Raw genomic sequence first — 15,938 nt, forward strand, 5'->3', positions numbered from 1 at the left:
GCTGGGGTAGGGCTGGCAAATCGGGATGAGGTCACTTCTTGTAATCCCCTTCCGGCGGTGGTTGGTCCTGGGTAATCTTAAAGTGTTTTCCATGGCCAGTGGCCTGCTAAAGGGCCATAAATTAATGCATGCACAAATAGTTCAGTTATTTAATTGATAATACAACTGTTTTGCAGAACATGATGTTGAGAAAGGATGCCATTATCTTAACATTCTTTCCTTGAAGGCTACGTTTAAGTTAATTTCAACCATGGAATTTTATTGAAAGCAAGGATTCATAGCCTGGCCTCCAAGAGGGAGTTCTTTTGGTCAAGGTAAAGTCCAATGCTGCCTCTGTACTGTTTCAGAACTCTCAGGTCACTGCATCAGTTATTGATTGCCTCATAACAAACCATGCCAAAATGTAGTGGCGTAAAACAACAATAGTCAACTATTTTGCTCACAAATCTGAAGTCTGGCCAGGACTTAAGCTGGATGGCTCCTCTCTGCTTTACGTAGTAGTATCAGCTGGGGTGGCCTGACTCGGAGTTGGAGGATTCAGTTTCAATATGGCTCACTGACGAGACTAGCAAGTCGGCGCTAAGCCGGGAGCTCCTCTGTGGCTGTGGCCAGGGGCCTCTGTTCCCTCTCACTTGGGTCCCTCTTTGACCCTCTGGGGCCCCTTCATAGCATAGCTATTGTGCCAGTAGTGAATGTCCCAAGAAAACAAGTAGATATGGATGGCATTTTTGTGACCTTATTTTACTTGAAGCAGTCACAATGTCCTGCTCAGGTTCAAAGGGAAGGGACCGACACTCCACATTTTGGGTAGTAGCAAGTGTCTTGGAGAATATCAAAGATACCATTGCAAATTGTCTTTAAAAAATCACAGTCTGTTGCAGGGACTGAAGTAGCAAGTGACTATCTGTAGGTTAATTCTGGATCATCCACATAATCCAAATGCCAGCCCATATGTCTCTCCAATTCTAATCAGTGCAACTTTTTGTTTATCTCTCCCCAGATGTTTAAAGATAGGAGGAAATTATACATTTCATAATGTATACATTCTATACATTATAATATCAAATCATTACACATTATATCACATATTATAATAATGTATTTTAGGTATATAACATACTATGCATTAATTTATGTTATATACATATTACATCTTTTATATTCATATGTATTATATAATATGTATTATAGAGTGACTATATACATAATGTAATGGTGCATATTATGTATATAATTTCATGCATTACAACATCAAATTAGGTCCTGTAGCAGTTTCTAGGTTAAATGCTGATTGATAAATCTACACCCCTAAGTGTGTCAATGTGTCATCTTTTTTTTCCTCTGATTTTGAAGACGGAAGAAAGTAAAACAAGCAAAAGCGCAAGAAGAAAGTAAAACTAAAACTCCCCAACACGTCTTTAAAAATAAGTCATACAAAAGTGAGAAAGTCAAATAGACAATGTTATTCAGTTTATGCTTCTCAACTTATTTCTGCTAGAACATAAATGTTAAAAGATTGGAAAAAATCACAATCAGCACTGAAGTAAACTTAACCCAGAGACCCTCAATATTAATACTCGATGTTTTACCTTCAAAATTTGATAGTCTTTCCTTTGACTCAGCATCACTACCTAAAATATAGCAGAATGTAACTTTTAGAATCAGCTCTCATTTTTCACAGACAGAAAACAACAAATAAATCAACATGTGACATTCTTACATCTCCAGGGTCCCCAAAATATTACTGTTTCATAAAAGACAAAAAGAAAAGGAAGAGATAATATGTGCCGATTTATTTCCTTCCAAATATAAATTATACAAAATATCATCTTATTTTCCCAAGGAAATACTTGTTGGAGCCTAGTGCTCAGACATTAGGCTCCAGCAAGAGTCCCAGTTCTGTTCACTAGAGCCGCACCTGAGTTATAAATCTTTTGGTGGTTATAGGCATTTACAGGGGAATGAATTTAAACAGTGATTCACTTTCCCTTTTTGTCTTCAAACATGCATTTACTTTATGATTTCAATTTCAGGTGAAATAAATCAAATAAAATTCTGTTTAGAAAACAGTAAACCACCCATTGCCTTATTTTTCTTTAATAAAAAATGAAATACACCATCAAAAAAAATAAAGAGGAAGAGACAAAAAGGAAACAGCCAACCAAGATGCAGGTGATATAATTTATTTTGGTAACTTGTGCATTCTCAAGTTTGAGGAGTTGTAACATTTCCCTCCTAGTTTTAATTGCTTTTATTAGGTGCATATGTTTTGGGAATGTTAACTATGAATCAGAATTGTGTGATGAGAGCTGTTTAGATGATAGAGACCACCAAGAGAGTAAGTTACAAAGAGAAAAACATTGCTAACCAACTGATTACCTCATTTAGGTACCTAGTATCTGTGTAAGAATGAGTCCCATACTTAGTTCCAATTCCAGCTAATTCACTTAGTGTGAAATGAGAATGATTAACAATACCTGCCTTATAAGGTTAGCAGAATAAAATAGAAGAGTTCCTGTAAATCCCATTAGCATAGGGGCTGACACATAGATGGGACTCGATGACTATGAGCCATTCTTTTGTTATGGCCGAGCTCAGCCGTCACCCCATCGGTGAAGCTCATCTTTCAAATCTTCTCAAGTACTTGAGTGAGAATGGCCTGTCCCTCTCTGTGCTGCTTTGCCATTTTGTTTGCCTCTCTCTTATAACACTTCTGTTGTGCATTATGGTTATTAATATATGTCAGTTTTCCTCATTAGATAGTAGGTCCTAGAGCTAGGATCACATCTTCTTCATTTTTATATTTCCCTCTTAGTACACCTTTCCCAATACCCAATACCAGGTTTATACACACTGGACTTTAAGTGAATGTTTAAGATCGCAGTTTCTTTCTCATTCTTCAGGTCTCATGACAAATGTCATTTCTCTGCTGACTTATTCTGAAGAAGTCCACATATCTTACCGACCCCCCACTCAGTTACATCGCCCTGTTTATTTCCTTCACAGTCCATATCATTTGGGGCAATTGTTTAATATATGTATTTGTTATTGGTTGTCTCTCCTGACAGAATGTAAAGCATCACGACAGTTAAGCCCTTGTTTACCCCTGAATCCTTAGCCCCAGGACAGTGTGTATCAATTCAAGGACTCAGGAAGTATTTCTTAAATGGATTGTGACATGTCTTAAGGCCCTGAAATGACAGTGGCAGTAGCAATAATGTGTCCCAGTGCCTCTTGTTTAAAAAAAGAGCACCTTTGAATATTTTAAAAGGTGATATTCTGGCCCTGACTGGGGGGGTCAGTTGGTTGGAATGTCATGCCACACACCAGGGGTGTCAAACTCATCTTCACTGGGGGCCACATGCGCTTCCGCATTGCCTTCAAAGGGCCGAATGTGGACTGTATACATGCAACAACTACTCCTTAACAGTTAAGCGAGAGCTCAGCGCTGCCACCAAACAAAACAAGGTGGAGGGCCAGATTCTGCCCACGGGCCTTGTGTGTGCCACCTGTGCCCTACACCAAAAGTTTGGGGTTAGATTCCAGATCAGGGTACATGCCTAGGTTGCAGGTTTGATCTCTAGTCCGGGTGTGTACAGGAGGCAACTGATTGATGCTTCTCACACATATCAGTATCTCTCTCTCTCTCTCTCTCTCAACTTCCTCTCTCTCTCTAATTAATAAACATATGCTTGGGTGAGGATTAAAGAAAAACAAAAGAGATGATATTCAGGAACCGCTGTGAATGACGGGTCAGTTCCTGCCTCACTCCCTTTGCCTCTGCCAGCCCCGGCTACCTCCGCTCACAGACAGCGCCACCTGCAGGCTTATGCCCAAATGAATTCCCAAACCAACCATGGCAGGAGGAAGGTAAGCCTTCAGCAGCTGCTGGAGCCATGACTGAAACAGAATTAGCAGGACTCAGTCATACCTGGATGGTTCAGACAAGATTTGCTTACAAGAAAGGTCTGCCAAATAATACACCCCAGGCAAGCATTGTCTCTTGATACAGGCAGTGAAAGGCTCTTTCTGGCTCTCTAGAAAGTAGCTAGGATGTGGCGCCTTTTGAACTAATACATCAGGGTCCAGTGAGTGATCTGGTGCTTTGAAAACTGATCCAAAAGGTCTGGTAGGATCTGTGGTAGAAAAAGTGTTGAAGCCTGATAGTCACTGCAGCACAAGGGCGTCTTGTTCTTTTTCTGATCGCAGATTATAGAAGTCCTGACCAGTTATATGAGGCGTGACATGGATTAGGGTTTGGAGAGGAAATAAATCCTTTTTGGCAGAGATATATGGCCTTGGTGTGAAAGAAATTATATGGGCTATGTCACAGTATAAAATTCCCAGTACAAAATTATCAGTTCAGTTTTTCATTCACTAAAAAGATTATTACTTAGACCAAACATCTTGACTCTGGAGGTTCCAGGCCGGTGAACATGGAGCTGTGAGGGAGAGCGGCGTTACCTAGAAGGGCAGGGAAACCCTGCAGCCCTCACCACAGGCCTTACCTTGAACATCTTCCCCTCTGGCTGTTCCTGAGTTATACCATTTTATAAAATAATAAACTTGTCCTCTAAACCACGAGGCACGCAGAGAGAGCACCACATAAAGACACTGACAGAGACCGGAAGGATGCATTCAGAGCCAAGGAACGCCAAGGACTGCTGGCAACGCCAGAAGCTAAGAAAGAGGTATGAAACGGATTCCTCTCTAACAACTTCAGAGGGAGCTTGGCCTTTGCCAACATCTTGACTTTGGACTTTTAGCCTCCTGAACTGTGAGAGGATAAATTTCTGTTGTTCTTAAGGCACTCAGTTTGTGGTTCCTTGTTAGGCAGCCTTAGCAAACTACTACAGGTTCCTTCACATGCTGCCGTGCCTGTTTATGGATCAATAAAATAGTAACAGACTTTTCCTGGGAGCAAGCATTCACTTCATAGGGAAAGAAGCACAAAAATGGTTGGGTTCCCGGAGGGTGTTTTGTATTGGCTGGGTGCTCTCTCACTGAAGGAAGATTGAATGCATTTTCAGTTGTGGCGGTTCAGGGTGATAAGATTCAAGAAGGGTACATTGGAGAATGTTCTCCTCAGTGAAAATTATAGAAATAAGCTTGTAAAGAAGGGCTTTCAACGTTTATTAGAATGCTGGGTATGGCATAAAAGACAATTGGGTCTTTTTTTTTCAGAGATAATTTGATGAGTAAAGATTTTACATTCTATTGTCTTTTCTAACAAAAGCTAGATCCCCATGTTCTCAGTTGCATTCCTTTGGAATGCCAGTTTTGATGTAACATGAAGACTTAGCAGGACAAATAATTGATAAAAGAGATGACAATTGTAGGTAAGTAGGTTTTAGAAAACTAAAAACCAGCCTCAGGGTAGCTGCTGGAACAAACACTACTCAAAGCAGAATAGGAGTTGTGTTTTACACCACATAATATGGGCATTCAATAAATGCGAATATTTTCACTAAAAAAAAAACAACCCCACCAAAACTGAACTCTCTCACAGCCTCCATCCAATCTGTCCGTGTATTTTGTCAGCTTTTCCTTCAAAACACATCTAAAATCCGGTCACCTCCACTGCTACCAATCCAGTTCAAGTTTCTCTTCTCTGTGCTGGGGGTCATTGCAACATCCTCGGAACACGTGTCCCTGTGCGAGCCGAGGCTCATCACCGTCTTCTGTTCAAAACTCTCCAGTTGGCTTCAACCTCCCTGAGGGTTAGCAGTCAAAATCTTGACGACGTTTGAGGCAAGATAATAAGAAGCTAGGGAAATTCCTTGACAAGTGGAATAAGAGAAACTGAGACAAAATAATTAAGCAAGGCCAAACAATTGGAGCAATTTACAGCCAGCTAATAAATCACAAGGTTTTATCTTTCCTAACCAGGGGCACTTAAGGGCAAATGTTTACACATTCCAGGATGTCCTTGGGCAGACTGGCTTCTGTCCTGGTCCCTCTTCAGTGATGTTCTTCAAAAATCGAACTGACCAGAAAGCAACCCTGGTACCCTTGACACACACATTCTGATGAATGAACATGTGGAAGGGCACACTTAGAAACATTCTATTCCATTCCACAGCATTCCATTAAGATCCTCTCCTGAGTCCTCCTCTGGGATTCCTGCAGGTCAAAGAAAGATAAAAAGCCTCAAGACAAAGGACCCACATGAGCTCTCTGCTCTTTTTCTTTTAGACTCTAAAGGACCCCATGAGACTTGCAACCAGGGGAGCAGTGGGCAGTGGCAGTTTGTCCCGGGCTACCCGCTGAACCTGTCTCCAAGGCCCCCTTTTCCCCTGACTCTCCAGGGAGCCAATAGCAGCTCTGCCTCAGCTCATGTCTTTCCTACAACCTTTCTAGAGAATCAAAGCAGCCCTGCTGAGAGTCTCTCCTGTTGCTTCTTCTACCATAAGCCCTTCCTTTGTTTCACTGCCCCCAGCTCTAATAAACATACTCTCAGAATCACCTGGCCTTGTATTGTGAAATCTTTCCCGCCGGAATCCAAGAACCCACGCACTGTCAGCCCACCCAAGGCAGACCCACTCTGGGCCCAGTCCATTTGGTTACAAGTTCACAAGACCTGTGTGACCTCCCCCAGCTCCACCCCCCACTGCTACCTTTCTCACTGCGTTCCCCACCAATCTCCACCATGATCACTCCATCCCGGCTTTGGGGGCCCCTTGCTCTTCCCTGCCTTTGAAACATTCATTCAGGTATCCACATGGCTTACTCCTTCATTTCCTTCAGGACTTTGCTTAAATGTGGATTTATCGATGACACTCCGTATATTCCATCATTTCTTCCCCACAGAGTTCATCACCATGTTCTATCCCATATGCATTATCTGATTAGGCGCCTGTTCTCTGTCTGCCCCCCCCTAAAACATAAGCTCCATGAAAGCCGAATGTTCATGGGTCTGTTCATTGCTCTAGGCCTCATCTTTATGGCAATATCTAGGACACAGTAACACCAAATAAATGATTCTTTGATATATTGTAATTCTTCATTTTTCTGACTTTGTCACTCTAACTAAAAACTGTGTCATATTAACCTATCATAGTCTTCCACAAGTGTTCTTTAATGAATTAATGTGAATTGTTTTGAAAAGAAATCTAATTCCATTTATTTTTTAATTTCACTTTATATTCACACCAAAACAGCAGCAATTCATAGACACAGATGGTGTTATTTTTAAGTTTGTTTGAATAGATGAGGAAAGTAATTGCAAAGCAATTAATTTCACTTGAATATTGCCTTCTAATCTTATTTAAAAATTCAACTTAGGCTCCAAAAATGTACTGAAAAACCGAGGCAGAAATTTTGAATTCTGTAGACACTGATCCAATCCCTATTTATTAGTTTGATGCAAAACTTTGGTCCCCTGTTCTCTTAGTTTACTTCTCTCTCTTTTTCTCCCCATTTCTATACACAGAGCATAAAGAGGAACATTCATCCTCATAGAATGGCATAGCGCGCAGAAGTGATGAGGGCTGCACTCTAAGAGGATTAAGCACACAAAGAAGATAATTAACTTGCTCAGGCCCCACAGAAAATTGCAGAGTAGCCAGAACAACATTTGGAGTTGCTGTTCTCCTAAGAAAGATCGATTCAATCAAACGGCTACCATTTATGCCTCAAGGTTTATTTGTGGCCCTAAGCACTTCAAAAATTGAGAAAATATCTAGCCTAAATGTAATGTAAAGACAGAAACATGCTAATTCACAAAAGTGGCTTGTTTTTAAATATAGGTTGACAACTAGTTGAAGACCAAAACATACTATATATTTTGCTAAGGTCTTTAAAATTATTAACAGTAGTAATAGAACTGCAAATAATAAAACTTCACTAGGGAAAATGATGAAAATGCAGAAACACTAGACTTCTCTAAGTACAAATCCTTATAATGTCATAGCCACTTATGGGATACTGGCCTTGAGCAGAAAAATTATGCATGGTTTTAATTGCTCTTCTTTGAGCTTCAGTGTTTGGAAATCTTTTATAAAGAACATATTTTTAATCAGAAAAGTGATAGTGTGTTAACATATTCTTTTCTGATATATAGTAGTAATTCTCCTTGCATATAATGCTCTGCCCTTAAATTCAAACATTGGAAATGCACCTCACGTGTCTGAAAGCGAAAGAAGGCCCAGTGGCTCTGGCAGAAAGACAACTCCGAGTCTACCAGATTCGCCTCGTTCCCTGAGTGCTGTTTATTGTGAGTTGAACGTGTGATGCCAGGAGGGTAGCTCATCATCCAAACTGAAGGGCGACACAGAGAGGAGTAATTTTTGACGAGCAATCTGACTTTGGCAAGAGAAATAAAGAGAAGACTAAAAGAGGATTTCAGGTTTCTTTGATGTGTGTAGCACCCTATAGGCAAACAGAGGTGAAAAATGGGCTAGAGTAACTTTTGAAACCTTGCCTAAGGACCTATTATCCTCTAAAATCCTAGGAGTGTTCATTGGTATCCCTGAATATATTATTTCAGACAAGATTTAAAATCATTCTCACTCAGACATGTCAGCAGGGCATTCCCCCACAGGAATATCCCTTCTCCTCCCACTCTCTAACTTTGGGAAATTTGATTCAATTTGACCCATTTCTTAGGTCTCTGCCAATCCAGAACCAGTATATATAGGACAGGGGTCATCTCCTCCCCCTTGACTAACAGTGGCTAAATAATACCTGTAAGTATCATCTGCAAACCTAGAAGATCTAAACGAAGAATAAAAGCAAAAGAAAGTTCAAGGCTAAAGGGAATTTCTGCCACCTTTGCAGAACTGAGGTAGGGCTAATTAGAATAGAACTGGTTGGGAGGATACCAATAAATAATGAGGTGTTTATAAGGAAATTGATTGAAGTTTTGGATAATTAAATGCCACAATTTTCTTAGTGTGTGATGAAATATCTTCTAAATGTAAACAGCATATAATTGTTAGTTGAAAAAAATCTTTTTGATATAAACCGTGCATAATCCCTATGAAGCTGAGTATCCAGTGTGATGGAAGGTCAGGGCAGCAATCAGAGAGGACTTCCTGGAGGAATCTACGAGGGTGGAGGAGAGGAAGAGCCACACCTGTTCCTGGAGAAGGTGGAAGGCAGGCAGGAGCTGGTGGTTTCCAGCCAGAAGGAGCCAAGGCTGATGGCAGGTCAAGACAGCCTCATTCCAGATGAGACCCAAGGAAGCAAAGTTGTGTTGTGTTTGCTGCATGAAGCTGCTCTGGGGCTGCCTTGCCCTTTCTAGGGCCCATGGGACACAGAGGAGGCAGGAAGGCCGGAGGCACCCATATCTGGAAATGGGACCAGAGGCAGAGGACCCAGGATGGGGGCAGAGGCCTGAAGGCCTGTCCCCTGGCCACTGCTCCAGGTGCACACTTCTAAGTGTGTGCACCTGGCTGTGCATGGGGGGCTTGGTGTTGTGGCTTGTGCCTGAGCACGCGTGAGTGCCTGCAGAGCTGGGGAACCCGGAGGAAGGCAGGCAGGCGGAGCTACTGGAGGGAAGCGCTGAAGAGCAGGGAGTGGCAGTGATCCAGGCCTCTAACCCCCTCCAGCAAAAGTTGCCTCAGAGGGCAGGAGGGGCCCCAGGAGACCCCACTGATCTGTGGCTGCCTGTCCCAAAGGCTTCTGTGACAAGAGGAGACCTGAACCCCTCCCCAGGGTCGCAGGGATATGAACCCAGGCCCAGAGGCTGTGCTACACCCCCGAGGTGGGCCAGGCAGAGGTCGGGGGAGTCCTCCGGGCCAGAGACCCCTCCCTCTGTGCATCCCCAGGCCCCCAGGGGTGCTCCTGCGCGGGCGGCAGAGGTTCCTGAACGGCCCGCACCACTGGGTACCGGAGAGGGCCGGGAAACCCAGGACTGCGCCGGCCCGTGGGTAGGGAGAGCACAGGGAAGGAGAAGCGAGCGGGAGGGCGAGCCAGCAAGGCCCTTTCATTGGAAGCTTCTTTCCTTTCCAGGGAAACCCTCTCGGAGGAGTGCTGGGCAGGGGCGGCCAGAGGTGGCGGACCGGACCTGGCGGAGCCCTGGGCCCCTAAGCTGCTTGCTCACCTTCACTCCCTTGCCACCCTCCATCCCACGCACGACAGAAGCCCCGCCCCTCGGGCTGCCCCGACACCCGTGTCTCCTGCGCACCAGGGCGGGGGGCCTCGCGTCTCCTTAGGCAAAGCCGGGCTCCCCCACCCGCCATGCCCTCCCATTCTCCCCGACCAGTCTTTCCCGGGGCCAGGCCGCCTCCGAGTTTTCCCGCCGCCCCCTGCGCCGTGTCCTTCCAGGCCACCGCCTCAGGGCTCCTGACACAGGGAGCCCCTGTCTGCGGTTCTGGCTTTTCTGACATCTTGTGCGTCTGTCCTGCTCAAGTGCGACCACTTGCGCATTTGCTCATTGGGCCACCTACGCGCAGCCCTGGCCCATCTTTCCATAGGGTTTCTTGTCCTTTTCTTTACAATTTACAAAAGCTTTCTAGGTACAAACTTATTTTAACCACTTTCATCGGCCTTAAAATATTATCTCAAGTCAAAGATTTTTCTGCTGACTTTGCTTGTAGAATATTTTTCTTTGTTCAAGTTATAACTTTCATATATAAATGTGACTATCAGGAAATACACAAATTATATATATATAACTATATACACACACACACACACACAGACACACACACACACACACACATTTACTGTGATTCTCCAGACAGACTCTGTGCAAGGAGAAAAAATTTTAAAAACTTATTATTAATACCCTCAAAGAGATAGAAAATATTGTGATCGTGGAAAAAGATCAGAATGCTATAGAAATAGGTATTCAGAGAACAAAACTGACCCTTGGAAATTAATATAGTAATGGAAATGAAAAGCTCAATGCAAGAGTGGGAACTGGAGTCGAAACCTCTCCTTGAAAGCAAGCGGCAAGCTCCGGAAGAGGGAGGGGGAAAGGTCCTTGGAGGCCAGTTTGAGGTCAGGAGACCCCGGTGCTATTCACTGCAGACAGAGAAAGCAAAGAACACAGAGGGAGGAAATAAAAATTAATAACCAAGAAAATTTCCTGGAACTGAAGGACAGGAATTTCCAGATTGAAAGAGCCACTGGGGACCTAGCAAAGGGGATGAAAATAAACCCATACAAAGGTCATTTTCCTAAACAGTCAGAACACTGGGGACAAAAAGAAAGCCCTAAAAACTTCCAGCAAGAAAAACGATCAGGTTTCATGCCACAGATCAAGAGTTAAAGTGACACCGCCTTTAGCCACGGCACTGGGAGCTTGGAGACACTGGGACAAGGTTCAAAATTGGGAGGGAGGGTCACGATTCAGAGCTGACTCATTATAATGTAACTTCGTTGTAAACCCAAGTACAGGCGAGGCAGGGAGCAGTGAAGAAGTAAATGCCAGCCTCCTCAGGGTGACCTCAATAGGTAACACCTAAAATGAAAACACCAAGAAGCTGTTATTCAATTGTGTTATTCCATAAGTTTGGCAAACAGCACCAGAGTTATCTGGAGTATGAAGGTGGTGGCCTCTGGGGTCAGCAGGGCCACGTGGGTGGGAGGCTGTTTGTCCAGCCTCCTTGCAATGTCAGACTCTGAAACTACATACACAGGCTCAGCACCCTGAAGGGAGCCATGTGCACCAGAGGGGCTGAGCTTGGGAGGGGCTCTCGTCCTGGCCCGCACTGGGAGTAAAACCTCTGGACCACACCCGGGGGTCAGGGCCACTCAGGGCAGGCCCTCTCTCACAGTGAGAAAAGAGGAGACAGGCCGAACCGGCTAGATGAGCCTGAAGGCCAGGACCCCTGATGGTTGAGGAGCGGCCTACTGCGGTGCCTGGCACCTGCAGCTCCAGCTCTGCAGAGATGCCCCCGCCCAGGCAGTGCATATCCCTGGCCAGACCTCACTGGCACAGTCCACATGGGGGGCCCATCGCCTACACACACCAGTGTTCTGAGGGTGAGAGGCCCTCTCCTCTAACTGCTAATGGACATGGACATGTCCCCACACAAGTCCTTCAGGCTCAAGGTCTCTTGTTCTGGGACATCCTCGTTCATAGCCTTTGCTCGTTCCCTCACCTGTAGGAAGGTGGGCAGTGCATACGAGTCTGGGAAGGCTCCAAGCACCACAAACTGAACACCAGGCTTTTGATCCCAGTGGACAGCCTCCCTCCGGTGCCCCAGACCCCATGTTTTCTATGCAGATCAGTGGGTACGACAGTGATCTTCCCTGGGTACAGGCCCCTTCCCTGACACAGTGGAGCATCACAAGGTCCTTCTGAAGTCATCGCAGGGACTTTGCAGGTGTTAGCATGTAAGAGGTGAATTTTAAATGCTTACACCATTCTCAGGAAAGATGATGCAGGCAAAGGGAACAGAGAGAGCATTTCAGAAAACAAATCATCACATGCAGGGAGGGAATGGGGAACACGTCTCTTTCCCGGTAGAAAACGTACCAGGATAAGAACTTAGTGCCTGACATGGAAGACACATAAAGAACTGACATGTTGGACTCCTTTCCCCAAGGGAGGCACCTCAGGAAGCTGAGCTTGGGAAAGTGTCCAATGCCAAGAACCAAGGGCACACAAGCTAAAGCAGAATGAGGGCAAGTGTGTTCAGATGGTAACAGGGCTCTGGGTGCCAGGACCCCACTATTAGAAACTGGTCAAAAGCACGAACCAAACAGATGCATCTCAGGGTGCATGCATGCTGATGTCACCCAAACCAGCAGCCCTCCTGTCCCCTTCCTGGTGGCCGCTGCCAGTGCTGCATCAATCGGCAAGAACACCCAGGGGTCAGAGGTGCAGAGAGGGACCCTCACCACCCCTACATGGTGTCTGTGAGCTCGGCCCATGGAGCTCTTTGCCCTAGTGAAAATCTTTGGGCCACGTGTTGTAACTCAGCTCCACCCACCTCCCCTTTCATTCTCTCCTGTGTGGCGGTGGCAGCACCCGGACTCTGCAAGCCCCATTTTTTGCTTCCTCAGCATGGTCCACTTTAGGCTCTTCCAGTAGGAGGTGCCCAAAGAAAACTGCAACACCAAAGAGGGAGGGGGATTTGCTTTAATGTTTGCTTCTTGGTGCCTTCCTATTGGTTTGATCTATGATGGCCATGTCGACAGTTATTTCATAGAAGAGTTCAATAATTTAAACAGCTACTTTCACAGAAGAGGTAAATAAGCACTCCCAACCACTACAAAGTAGGAGAAACTAGGAGCTGTGGCTTCCATTCTTTTTCTCGTACCACACAAGGGAGAGAGAAAGGAGGAAAAGCCCTCAGCATTTAGGCCTTCAGACGGCCACCGTTTGTTTCTGATCTTGATTTCCTCAAACCCTAACCTTCTTCTTGCAGACCCTGATCGAACCTTCATCCTCTAAAGTCCCTATCTGTTTTGGGGGGGAATCTTAACGTCTTCCCACATGAGAAGGGAGCCACATCATTGTATGTGGTTAAACTACACAGGCTTTGTCCAGATGTGATGGAGCTTTCCTTGGCCTGGGGTTTGCCGGAGGAGCACATGAATTTTCTAGGGGGACTGTGGGCTCTGTGTAATGAGATAAAGACAGTAAGTGACCTGATTCCATATGATCTCTTCATCAGTGAGCACTGCTACCACGCGCCACTCTTCACCAGTGAGCATTACGTGGGAGAGAGGGCAACTTGCTTCCATGAGTGTTAGTTTTCTTCCCAACACAACACGATCTAGCATTATGTGAAGAAGATAGAGTCTTCATACTGATGTGACTTTTACTCTGTTCTTCTGGGGGAGAAAAATGACCCTTGAATTCCTGGATATGCACCTTTTGTTTTCTTCCCGAGCATTTCCATATCACTGGAACTATCACTTTAGTTTGGAATTGCTCTTCAGGAATCATTTAGGGAAAACAGTGCTAGTTCCAAATGGATTCTTCCTGAGAATGTAATATTAACTCACAGACAAGTGTAGGTGATGGTGAGGGGAAGGGAATCTCGTTGTATCCAATCAGACAATCTGTATCTGTGTCTCTACGTCTATTCACAAAGCCATGACAGCTGATTTTTTGAAACATTTAGTAGAAGCAGTACCAAAAGTATTCAAATTAAGTCTTCCTTAACATATAATTCGATATTTTTCACCCTACAAGCAGCTGACTTCATTCCAAAATCATAAACTAATATAGATTCTTCTAGCTAAAGTTTTAAGAATATAACCAAAACGCTTTCCAATAAAAAAGGGACGAGAATCAAAAAGAATAGCCCTGGTTGGTGTGGCTCAGTTGGTTGGAGCACTGACCCATACACCAAAAGGTTGACAATTTGGTTCCCAGTCAGGTCATCTACCTAGGTTGTGGATTTGAGTCTCAGTTGGGGCGTTTGTGGGAGGCAACCAATCAATGTTTCTTTTTCAAATCACTCTTTCTCTCTTTCCCTTCTTCTCTCTCTCTCAAATCAATAAACATATTTTGAAAACATTTTTAAAAGAACACACATTGTTCTTAAACAAATAACAGACTAAATTAATAGAAATGTCACCATTTAAATACTAATGATACGGGATCTCTTCACTGAAAAAAGTATTGTTATTAAATAAAAGAAATATAAATATACAAGAATTACTAAAATAATGAAATGTTTAGCAAGAACTTCCCTACACCCTCTTTAAAAAGTAAAAATATGAACTCTGTATAACAAGAGAAAAAATAAGAAATAATATGAAAACAAATGAAGATGCAAAGGCAGAGCTGAAAGAAACTGAAGTAAAAAAACAAAACATGCACATATGAAATATAATCTAAATGGAACCACTTCGAAATAAAATCGAAGCTGCCATCCCAGAGAAACTGCTTTGTATCTCCCCCCTACTCCTCAAACCTGTGGAATGTCCTAGAGGGGCAAAACAACCTTTGAACTGGCCAAAGCAACGGTGTGCTTCAAACAACAGTTGGCACAGTGGACAGGAAAGCCTACATCCTGACTACCAGCCTGAAAATAGACATCCACGTGCACCTAAAGAATTAGTTGATTTGTACCTATAGAAATTCCCTCCTTGGCTAACTAACATGATGGAAATTCCTTCCTTCTATTCACGTAATTATCTCCCTTCCCTTTGTCATAAATACCCTTGTCCTCACCTCCTAAGTGGAATGCTGTTTGGGTTTCTGCCTGAATAAGTGCTTCCACGAATTGCAATTCTTTTTTTATCTCAAATAAATGTTTGCTGCCTCTAACTTTCACCTTTTACTTTTAGGTTAACAAAGGATATAAAAAAACTACATGTGAAGCTGTAAGAAAGAGAATTGACTCAAAGGAAAGTAAAAAAAAATATGGAGAAAGCAGAGTGAAGTAGAAAAGATATAACTCAAAGGGAAGAAAACAAATGAAAATAGGTAACTGTCCAATCCTCTTCCTGTTGCACTCGAATTTATTCTTCTTGTCTTCCTGAGCACATGCATGCCCAGCTAGACCGTATTTTCCAGACTCCCTTGTGGCTACATAGTGGTCACGTGTCCCAGATCTCACCAATGAAATGTGAGTTAGGCAAGGTACTTGCTTGGACAAGACTTTTTGAGATTTGCATTGCAGTCTGGGTCTGTGTCTATGCCATTCTCTTTATTTCCTACTCTCCCTTCGGAAATATCAGAACAACGATACCTGAAGAGGGTTGCTTTCAGGAAGACCATACTACAATTTCTTCTTATAATTTAGTTTTTACAGTCTTCTAGCAACAGTATTTTGCCTATGTGTTATAATGTTCATGTATGTAAATTACAAATTATTATCTGTATATTTAGAGCGCAGTCTCGGGTTTTATTAATATGACTATTAAGCAAACTAGACCACTACTCTAGAGTTTTCTGAACTCCTCAAAAGAAAAATAATTTAACCTTAACTGTATTTAAAGCCACATAACACTCATGTCTAAAATATTAGCAGTACAGGAATGTTACATAATAGAAGGGGGGCTGGGAAAACTTTCTTGAGCGC

Source organism: Artibeus jamaicensis, unplaced genomic scaffold, assembly GCF_021234435.1.
Source record: "Artibeus jamaicensis isolate MK-2021 breed Jamaican fruit bat unplaced genomic scaffold, CSHL_Jam_final contig_233, whole genome shotgun sequence".
In the NCBI taxonomy this organism is placed as follows: domain Eukaryota; kingdom Metazoa; phylum Chordata; class Mammalia; order Chiroptera; family Phyllostomidae; genus Artibeus; species Artibeus jamaicensis.